This window comes from Sus scrofa, chromosome 8 (genome assembly GCF_054392235.1).
Source record: "Sus scrofa isolate SSC_HxYL_T2T_F1_AM1 chromosome 8, Sscrofa_HxYL_maternal_Yorkshire_Landrace_v2.0, whole genome shotgun sequence".
NCBI lineage: Eukaryota > Metazoa > Chordata > Mammalia > Artiodactyla > Suidae > Sus > Sus scrofa.
The window spans coordinates 141,421,815-141,430,471 of NC_139390.1; the positions used below are offsets into that span (position 1 = coordinate 141,421,815).

General features: G+C 45.8%; 1 protein-coding gene across 3 annotated transcripts in view; it reads right to left on the reverse strand.

The window, feature by feature from the left end:
* The window catches only part of GPAT3 (glycerol-3-phosphate acyltransferase 3), an 88,166-nt gene extending 79,512 nt beyond the window's left edge, over nucleotides 1–8,654 (reverse strand). For all 3 annotated transcript variants that reach the window (XM_084973682.1, XM_084973678.1, XM_003129347.6), the window contains exon 1: nucleotides 8,332–8,654. The gene's annotated coding sequence lies outside the window, so the exon portion shown is untranslated. The remainder of the gene's footprint in view (nucleotides 1–8,331) is intronic.
* Between the last annotated feature and the right edge of the window lie 3 nt (nucleotides 8,655–8,657).

The window sequence follows — 8,657 nt, forward strand, 5'->3', positions numbered from 1 at the left end:
AGTGGTTAACAAACCTGACTAATATCCATGAAGATGCAGGTTCAATCCCTGGCCTTGCTCAGTGGGTTTGGGATCCAGCATTGCGGTGAGCTGTGGTGTAGGTCACAGACGAGGCTCCCGCATTGCTGTGGCTGTGGCATCGGCCAGCAGCTGCATCTTCAATTCGATCCCTAGCCTGGGAACTTCCACATGCTGTGGGCACAGCCCTAAAGAGACAAAAAACAAACAAACAAAAAAGCCCCAGTAAAGCAAAAGAATGTGCACAAGCACCCTGTGACCCTCATCCCTAATGTTGCCTTTTAAATCCTTCCCTAAAAGCCACTGGGGAGTTTGGGTCTTTGAGAACTAGCTTTCCAGACCCTTGCGTGGTGCCCTGCAAAAGACCCTGTGCTTTCCTCCAGCACAGCCCATGTCAGTAGGCTGATTGTGCTGCAGGTCAGGCGAGTGGACCCAAGCTTGGTTGGGAACAGCAACACCTGGGAGGCTGGGTGGGGAACAGGATTAGGCAGAAGGTGAATCCAGCAGCCATTCTGGCCTGGCAAAGCCTTGGCCAAACCAAAGCCAAGGGAAGCTTTGGGGCATATACAACTCACAAGAGTTGTCCCCACTGGACCAAAACAGCCAGGCCTTTATACCCCTGGATGTCCAGTTAGATGCTGGCCCCTCTAGAAAGGGCAGGTCCTTGGACAAGGTGGCTTCCTGGAGCTAAGAGAAACTTTGGCAGCTGAAACAGCAAGTCTTGTTCACCAGAAACGTGCCCAAATTATAAGCTGCATTTTGAGGAGGTAAGCACAGGAAGAAACGTCCCAGGGATTCTCGTTGAGGAGATATAAATGTACAGTTTAAGGTATCAGCTGCTGTCTGAATTTATCTGGTCTGATTTTGGAGAATAAATGCCCTGAATGGCATTAAATAATGGTTTCTGTATGACTTTGTGAGCAAATAATTAGATAATAGCTTCCACTGTGGTGCCTTGTCTCCTTCTATTCCTGATGTCTCTTGGGTCTCTTTAAGGCTCTGGGGGACAAGAGTAACAGCAGCTTATTATTGGAGGCCTAGAGTACACAATGCATGTAGATGTGTTGGGGTTGATAAAATTCTAGACGGTTCCTGGGCCAGTTCACTCAACAGCTGCAAAGTCCAACGGTTGGAAAGTCCAATCCTTGGAAAGATTTGCACCTTGATTGTTGAGCATGATATTTAGGAATTTTAAAGGCCATTGTCGGATCTTGGATATTGATCCAAAGGTCATGGGAGAAAGACGTTTTTGCTGAGAACTGCAGAAAACTCTTGGCACAAAAGACTCCATCCAAATCCATGCACTAAGAGACCTGACCAAACTACATGGCTTCTAGCAGATAGAGGCACATGCTTGGGGTGGCCCTGGGATGAAATTCTGTCTTGAAGATTTTAAGATTGCCAAAAGAATGTGCTGTTTGTTCTAGCCAGTACCTGATGATAGGTCCCTGACTGCCCTTCCTTAGAGCATTTACTTAAAGGGGTTCCAACTATAAATACCTCCTCTGTCCCTTTAGATGCATTTGTAGCACCTACAGTCCAAGTGTGTCTTTCTCGAGGACCTGAAAAACTATTCCTTTGAAGTGTAATCGTCAGGAAGGATAGGGTCTCTGTCTCCCAGTCTCTCTGGAAGGACAGAAGCCTAATTTCAAGAAATGGCAATTAGGCAAACTATGACATTTAGAATGGACGAGATCCTTCTGTAGCGCACAGGGAACTGTGTCCAGTCTCTTGGGACAGAACATGATGGGGATGATATGAAAAAAAGAACATATATATGTTGTATGACCTGGTCACTTTGCTGTATAGTGGAAACTGGCACAATATTGTAAATCAGCTATACTTTAATTTTAAAAAATAACTCATTTCATTCAAATGAAGACAGAAAACTCATCCTCAAAAAGAAACTGAAATTTAAAAGGAAAAAAAGACCTGCAATGAGTAAGCACAGACAATCATATTTACACTGACTAGCCTCTCACCCCTTTTTGGTAACTTTTCACTTTCTGCCTCTGCTCAAGCCCCATCTTCCTTCCTGGTCCCTTTCTTCCTGAAAGTGTCCAGTCATGACTGCACAAACTGGAGTGGAGCTCAGCTCTCTTCGCTACGGTAATTTTTCCTAAATAAAGTCTGTTTTTACCACTTTAACTAAAGGCCAGATCTGTTTATCTTGGACAATACCCAATGCCATCTTCTTGATACACAAAGTTTTTGGAGTGTTGGCCTAAAACAAACTGCCAGGTATTTCTCCAGCAAAGATGAGTTTATTCAGGATCACCAGAGAGTTGCATTTCGAGGTCTGCAACCACGGCAAGCCACATGCAAGTCCCACCCAAGCAAGAGAAGGAGAGCGCTTGTACAGAGGGGACAGGGCTGTTGGGAGGGCTACCGCAAGCAGAGTCCACAGCTTTTCATTGGCTGAGTCCTGGCCGGGAAAGAAGAGCGGTCCGTCTTCTTGTTGGGCTCTGATGTTGTTGCAGGGTGTGAGAGCTCCCCCTTCTGGCCTCCCAACCCTATTTTATTCCGATGTCAGTTTACTAATTTCTTACAGGAGAAAGCTTTCCACTTCTGGAAGTCATCTGCTTATGGAGACCATTTAATGACCCTCAGGATCAGACCGCCAGTGAATTAGATATCTGGGATCCTAAATGCATCAGGCTAGGGGTATGGACGGAACTGTGCCCCCACCCCCATGCTTATGCTGAAACCCTAGCCAACAGTCCTTCAAACCGTGGCTGTATTTGGAAATAGGGCCTTCAAGGAGGTAATTAGGTTCAAGTGAGGCCATTAGAGTGGGAACTAATCCAAATGACTGATGTCCTTGCAAGAAGAGTCTGCACACCCAAAATATACCAGGGTGTGCAGACTCTTCTTGTGCTCCTGCACAGCACAAGACATAACAAGAAGGCGTCCATCCAGAAGCCAAGAAGAGAGACCTCAGAAAAAAACAATCTTGCTGACACCTTGATCTGGGACATCTAGCCTCCAGAACCAGAAATAAATTTCTATTCTTTTAGCCACCCAGTTTGAAGTATTCTCTTATGATAGCCTTAGCAAACTAATACAGCTGGGAAGCATACTTCCACAAGAAATGGGACGAGGAGTTCTGTGGTGGCCTAGCATGCTAAGGATCCAGCATTGTCACTGCTGTGGCATGAGTTCAATCCCTGGCCTGGGAACTTCTGCATGTCCAGGCCTAAAGGGAGGGGCTGGAGGGGCTCCTGAGCACCGCGGGCATCCCAGGCTCCTCCGGCTTGGCACCACCAGGGAGGCCCACCCAGTTGGCCCTTCCCTCTGCAGTCAGCGCTGCCTCTCCGTGTGGAAGTTCCCAGGCTAGGGGTTGAATCAAAGCTACAGTGGTCTGCCTACATCACCGCCACAGCAATTCGGGATCTGAGCCGCACCTGCCATCTACACCACAGCTCACAGCAGGCAATGCCAGACCCTTCACCCACTGACAGAGGCCAGGGATCAAACCCGCATCCTCATGGATACTAGTTGGATTCATTTCCACTGCGCCCCAACGGGAACGCCCCCACTTCTTAATAATCATCTAGAGATTTCCACAGTAATTTACTGGGAGAGTCCTCTGACTTTTCCTTCTGCCTTTCCTCATTCTCATCGCCCAGCTTCAACAACCGTCACCTATACATTCTTACTCTCAGCCGTCACTCTATTACCCTTTAGTATTGGTTAAATCACTCTTTTTCTTTTAGATTTATTTTAGTTTCCATCCATCACCATACAGTCGAACCCCTTTACCCAGCACCTTACACTCTGATTACCACTACTCTGTTCCCGGAATTTACATGTTTTGTTTGGTTTGTTCATTTACTTTTTTTTATATTCTATGCATGAGTAAAATCACGTGGTATTTATCTGACTTATTTCATTTAGCATAGGTCCATCCATGGTGTCAAAAATGGCAAGATTTCATCTTTTTATGGCTCAGTAGTATTCCTGTGTGTAGATACAGATACACAACATCTTTATCCATTCATCCATTGATGGGCACTTAAGCTGGTTCCATATCTTGGCTATCGTAAATAATGCCACAATGAACCTAGCAGTGCAAATATCTTTTTGACTTAGTGTTTTGGTATTTTTTGGATAAATACCCAGAAGTGGGATAGCTGTGTCATCTGGTAGTTTTTGTTTTTTGGGGTTTTTTTGTTGTTGTTGTTTTTGTTTGTTTGTTTGTTTTTGAGGATTCTCCATACTGTTTTCCATAGAGGCTGTACCAATTTATATTTACGCCAACAGTTCATGAAGGTTCCTTTTTCTCCACATCCTCACCAATGCTTGTTATTTCTCGCCTCTTTTTTTTTTTTTTTTTTTTTTTTTTTTGTCTTTTTGCCTTTTCTAGGACTGCTCCTGCAGCATATGGAGGTTCCCAGGCTAGGGGTCAAATCGGAGCTGTAGCCACCAGCCTCCGCCAGAGCTACAGTGACGGGGGATCCGAGCCGAGTATGCGACCTACACCACAGCTCACAGCAATGCCGGATCCTTAACCCACTGAGCGAGGGATTGAACCCGCAACCTCATGGTTCCTAGTCGGATTCGTTAACCACTGAGCCACAACAGGAACTTCGTCTTTTTTGGGGGGGGTGCACCCCTGGCATGTGGAAGTTCCCAGGTCAGGGGTCAAATCGGAGCTCCAGCTGCCAGCCACAGCTACAGCTACAGCAACTCCAGATCCTTAACCCACTGAGTGAGGCCAGGGATAGAACCCGAGCCCTCATGGATCCTAGTTGGGTTTGTTACTGCTAAGCCATTATGAGAACTCCTTCTTGCCTTTTTGATAATAGCCATTCTAACAGGTATGAGGTGATATCATATTACGATTTTGATTTGCATTTCGCTAGTAATTAGTGATGAACATCTTTTCATGTGCCTGTTAACCATCCCTATGTCTTGCTTGGAAACGTCTATTCAGTTCCTCTGCCCACTTTTTAACTGGGTTGTTTGGGGTTTTTTGTTGTTGAGTTGCATTAGTACTTTATATATTTTAGATATCAACCCCTTACTAGATACCTTATTTGCAAATATCTTTTCCCATTTGGCAGGCTGTCCTTTCATTGTGCTGATGGTTTCCTTTGCTGTGTAGAAGTTTTTAGCTTGACATAGTCCTATTTGTTTATTTTTGCTTTCATTTCCCTTGCCTGAGGAGACATATCTAGAAAGACATTGCTAAGACCAATGTCGAAGTGTGTACTGCTTTATGTTTTCTTCTAGGAGTTCAATGGTTTCAGGTCTAATATTCAAGTCTTTAATCTGGAACCCGATTTTTTTGGCCACACTCAAGTCATGTGGAAGTTCCTGGGCCATGGATCCAACCAACACCATAGTATTAACCAGAGCCACAGTAGTGACAATGCCAGATCCTTAACCCACTGTGCCACCGGGGAACTCCTAGAACTCTGTTCTTTAAAGGTTTTAATGGAGGTTTCATTACTTAGGCATAACTGATTAAATGATTGGTCATTAGTGATTTAAACTCAGTCTCCAGCCCCTCTCACCTAAGATGTCAGGAGTGGGGCTAAAAATTCCAATCAAGACTTGGTCTTTCTGGAAACTAGCTCCCATCCTTAAGCTACCTAACCCACCATCCCCACTCCCCAGTAGTTGCAATACATATGGAAGAAACTTTTATCACACTGCAGACTCTAAGGGTTTTAGGAACTCTGTTCCTGAACGCAGGAACAAAGACCAAATATAGCTTTTATCATACCACTGCTATCCTAAAGGGTGTGAAGTGGTATGTCACTATGGTTTTGATTTGCATTACCTTAATGATTAAGTATCTTTTCATGTTTTCATCACTTAATGATGTTAAATATCTTTTCATGTTCTTACAGATCTTTTGTATATCTTCTTTAGAGAAATATCTTTGTCTTTTTTGTTGTTGTTGTTGTTGTTATTGTTGTTGTTGCTATTTCTTGGGCCGCTCCCACGGCATATGGAGGTTCCCAGGCTAGGGGTTGAATCGGAGCTGTAGCCACCGGCCTGCGCCAGAGCCACAGCAACTCGGGATCCGAGCCGCGTCTGCAACCTACACCACAGCTCACGGCAACGCTGGATTGTTAACCCACTGAGCAAGGGCAGGGACCGAACCTGCAACCTCATGGTTCCTAGTCGGATTTGTTAACCACTGCACCACGATGGGAACTCCCAGAGAAATATCTTTGAATGTTCTTTGCTCATGAGTTGTTTTTCTGTTGTCACTGAATTATTTATATATATTCTGGATATTAATCCCTTATCAAATACATGATTTGCAAATATTTCTCCCTTTTTGTGCATTTTGTGGGTTGTCTTTTCACTCTCTTCCCCCCCCCCCATCTTTTTTGGGCCACACGCTTGGCATATGGAAGTTCCCAGGCTAGGGGTTGCATCGGAGCTGTAGTGCCACAGCAACGTCAGATCCAGGCCACATCTTCGACCTACAGTTCATGGCAACACCAGATCCTTAACCCACCGAGTGAGGCCAGAGATCAAACCTGCATCCTCATGGATGCTAGTTAGGTTTGTTTCTGCTGCGCCATGACAAGAATTCTGCCTTTTCACTCTCTTGCTAGTGTCCTTTAATGGACAAAAGTTTTACTTTTTTTTTTTTTTTTTTTTGGTCTTTTTGCCTTTTCTGGGGCCGCTCCTGCAACATATGGAGGTTCCCAGGATAGGGGTCGAATCAGAGCCGTAGCCGCTGGCCTACGTACGCCACAGCCACAGTGACGTGGGATCCGAGTCGCCTCTGAGACCTACACCACAGCTCATGCCAACGCCGGATCCTTAACCCACTGAGCAAGGCCAGGGATTGAATCTGCAACCTCATGGTTCCCAGTCGGATTTGTTAGCCACTGCGCCATAACGGGAACTCCCAAAAGTTTTAAATTTAATGAAGTAAAATTTATCTATTTTTTTTTCTGTCTATGTCATTGGTGTCACATGGAAGAAATCACTGCCAAATTCAATGCCATGAAGCTTTTCTTCATGCTACCTTCCAGGAGTTTCACAGCTTTAGATCTTACATTTAGGTCTTTCATCTATTTTGAGCTGATTGATTTTGTAAGGTAAGGGTCCAACTTCATTCTTTTACATTTGTTGAAAAGCCTGTCCTTTCCCTAGTGAATGGCCTTGGCAACCACGTTAAAAATCATTTGCCCTTTTATGTGAGAATTTACTTCTGGTGGCCTGGAATACATTACATTTTATTTTTTAATCCTTTAGATCATTAGTATAGTTTTTCTTTCTTTCTTTTTTTTGTCACACCCACAGCACTCAGAAGATTCCTGGGATAGGGATGAAGCCCCATAACAGCAGTGACCCAAGCCCCAGCAGTGACAATCCCAGATCCTTAACTCACTGAGCCGTCAGGGAACTCTAGATCATTACTATCTGCAAAATACAAATTACATGACAATCTTTTCATATTAATAGAATTTTTGCAGAAATGACAGCAAGAAACACTTTTTGGGAATAAATACATAATTTTTAACACTATACGTATGTCTTCAACATGTTAGTCAAATATGGCTGCTGCACAACAAAACTCAGAAGTATGCACTATTAATTCACTTTAGTGGTCTGATATTAATCCAATTCAGCAGCAGTTCGTGTTAGTCTGATAGTTTGCTGACTTTCATTTAAAAACCACAGGTTTGGGGAGTTCCCATCCTGGTGCAGCGGTTAACGAATCCGACTAGGAACATGAGGTTGCAGGTTCAACCCCTGGCCTTGCTCAGTGGGTTAAGGATCCAGCGTTGCGGTGAGCTGTGGGGTAGGTCACAGATGCGGCTCCATCCCGAGTTGCTGTGGCCGTGGTGTAGGCCGGCGGCTACAGCTCCTATCTGACCCCTAGCCTGGGAACCTCCATATGCCGCAGGAGCGGCCCTAGAAAAGGCAAAAAGACAAAAAAAAAAAAAGCAAACCACAGGTTTGGGAGCTCCTGCTATGGCTCAGCAGCGACGAACCTGCCTAGCAGCGAGCGGCCCTGCCCGGTGGGTTAAGGACCCTCACCGCTGTGGCTGTGGCGTCGGCCGGCAGCTGCAGCTCGGATTCAACCCGGAGCCTGGGGACTTCCGTACGCGTGCGCGAGGCCCTAAAAAGCAAATAAAAAGAAAATAACATCCGTACTTTAGAATCGTGTGTGGGAAATGGCCAAGCCTCGGTCCCCCACTCCCTCCACGCTTTCACCCTGGGAGCGGGAACAGTCTTTACACCCAACATTAAACCGTCAGAACGAGGTTAACCATCTGCGTGTTCTTCCGTCAACAAGTCCGTGAGTCAATTCTCTAAAAGCAGGAAAACACTCACAGAAACGCGCTCCCCGCCTGCGCTCGGCGGGGTGGACATCACGGGAGGCTCCGGAAGCGCCGTCCTCCGAGGCCGTCGTTAGTATTCCAGAAGTTTCTACGGGTGAAGGGGAGCATCTGGCACTTGGAAAACCACAAAGTGGCATTTCCACCGTGATATTATGTCACTAAACAACGCTTCTATGCTGCCAGCACTGTTCCCTTTTTCCGTTTTGTATATATGACAGGCTCCCTCAGGGGGCAGCGAACCGCCGAAGCGCTGGCCGTCGCCCTGGGCGGAGACGCCCCGACGCCTGAAGGCTCGTCGCAGCGCTGCGCAGCGCCTCA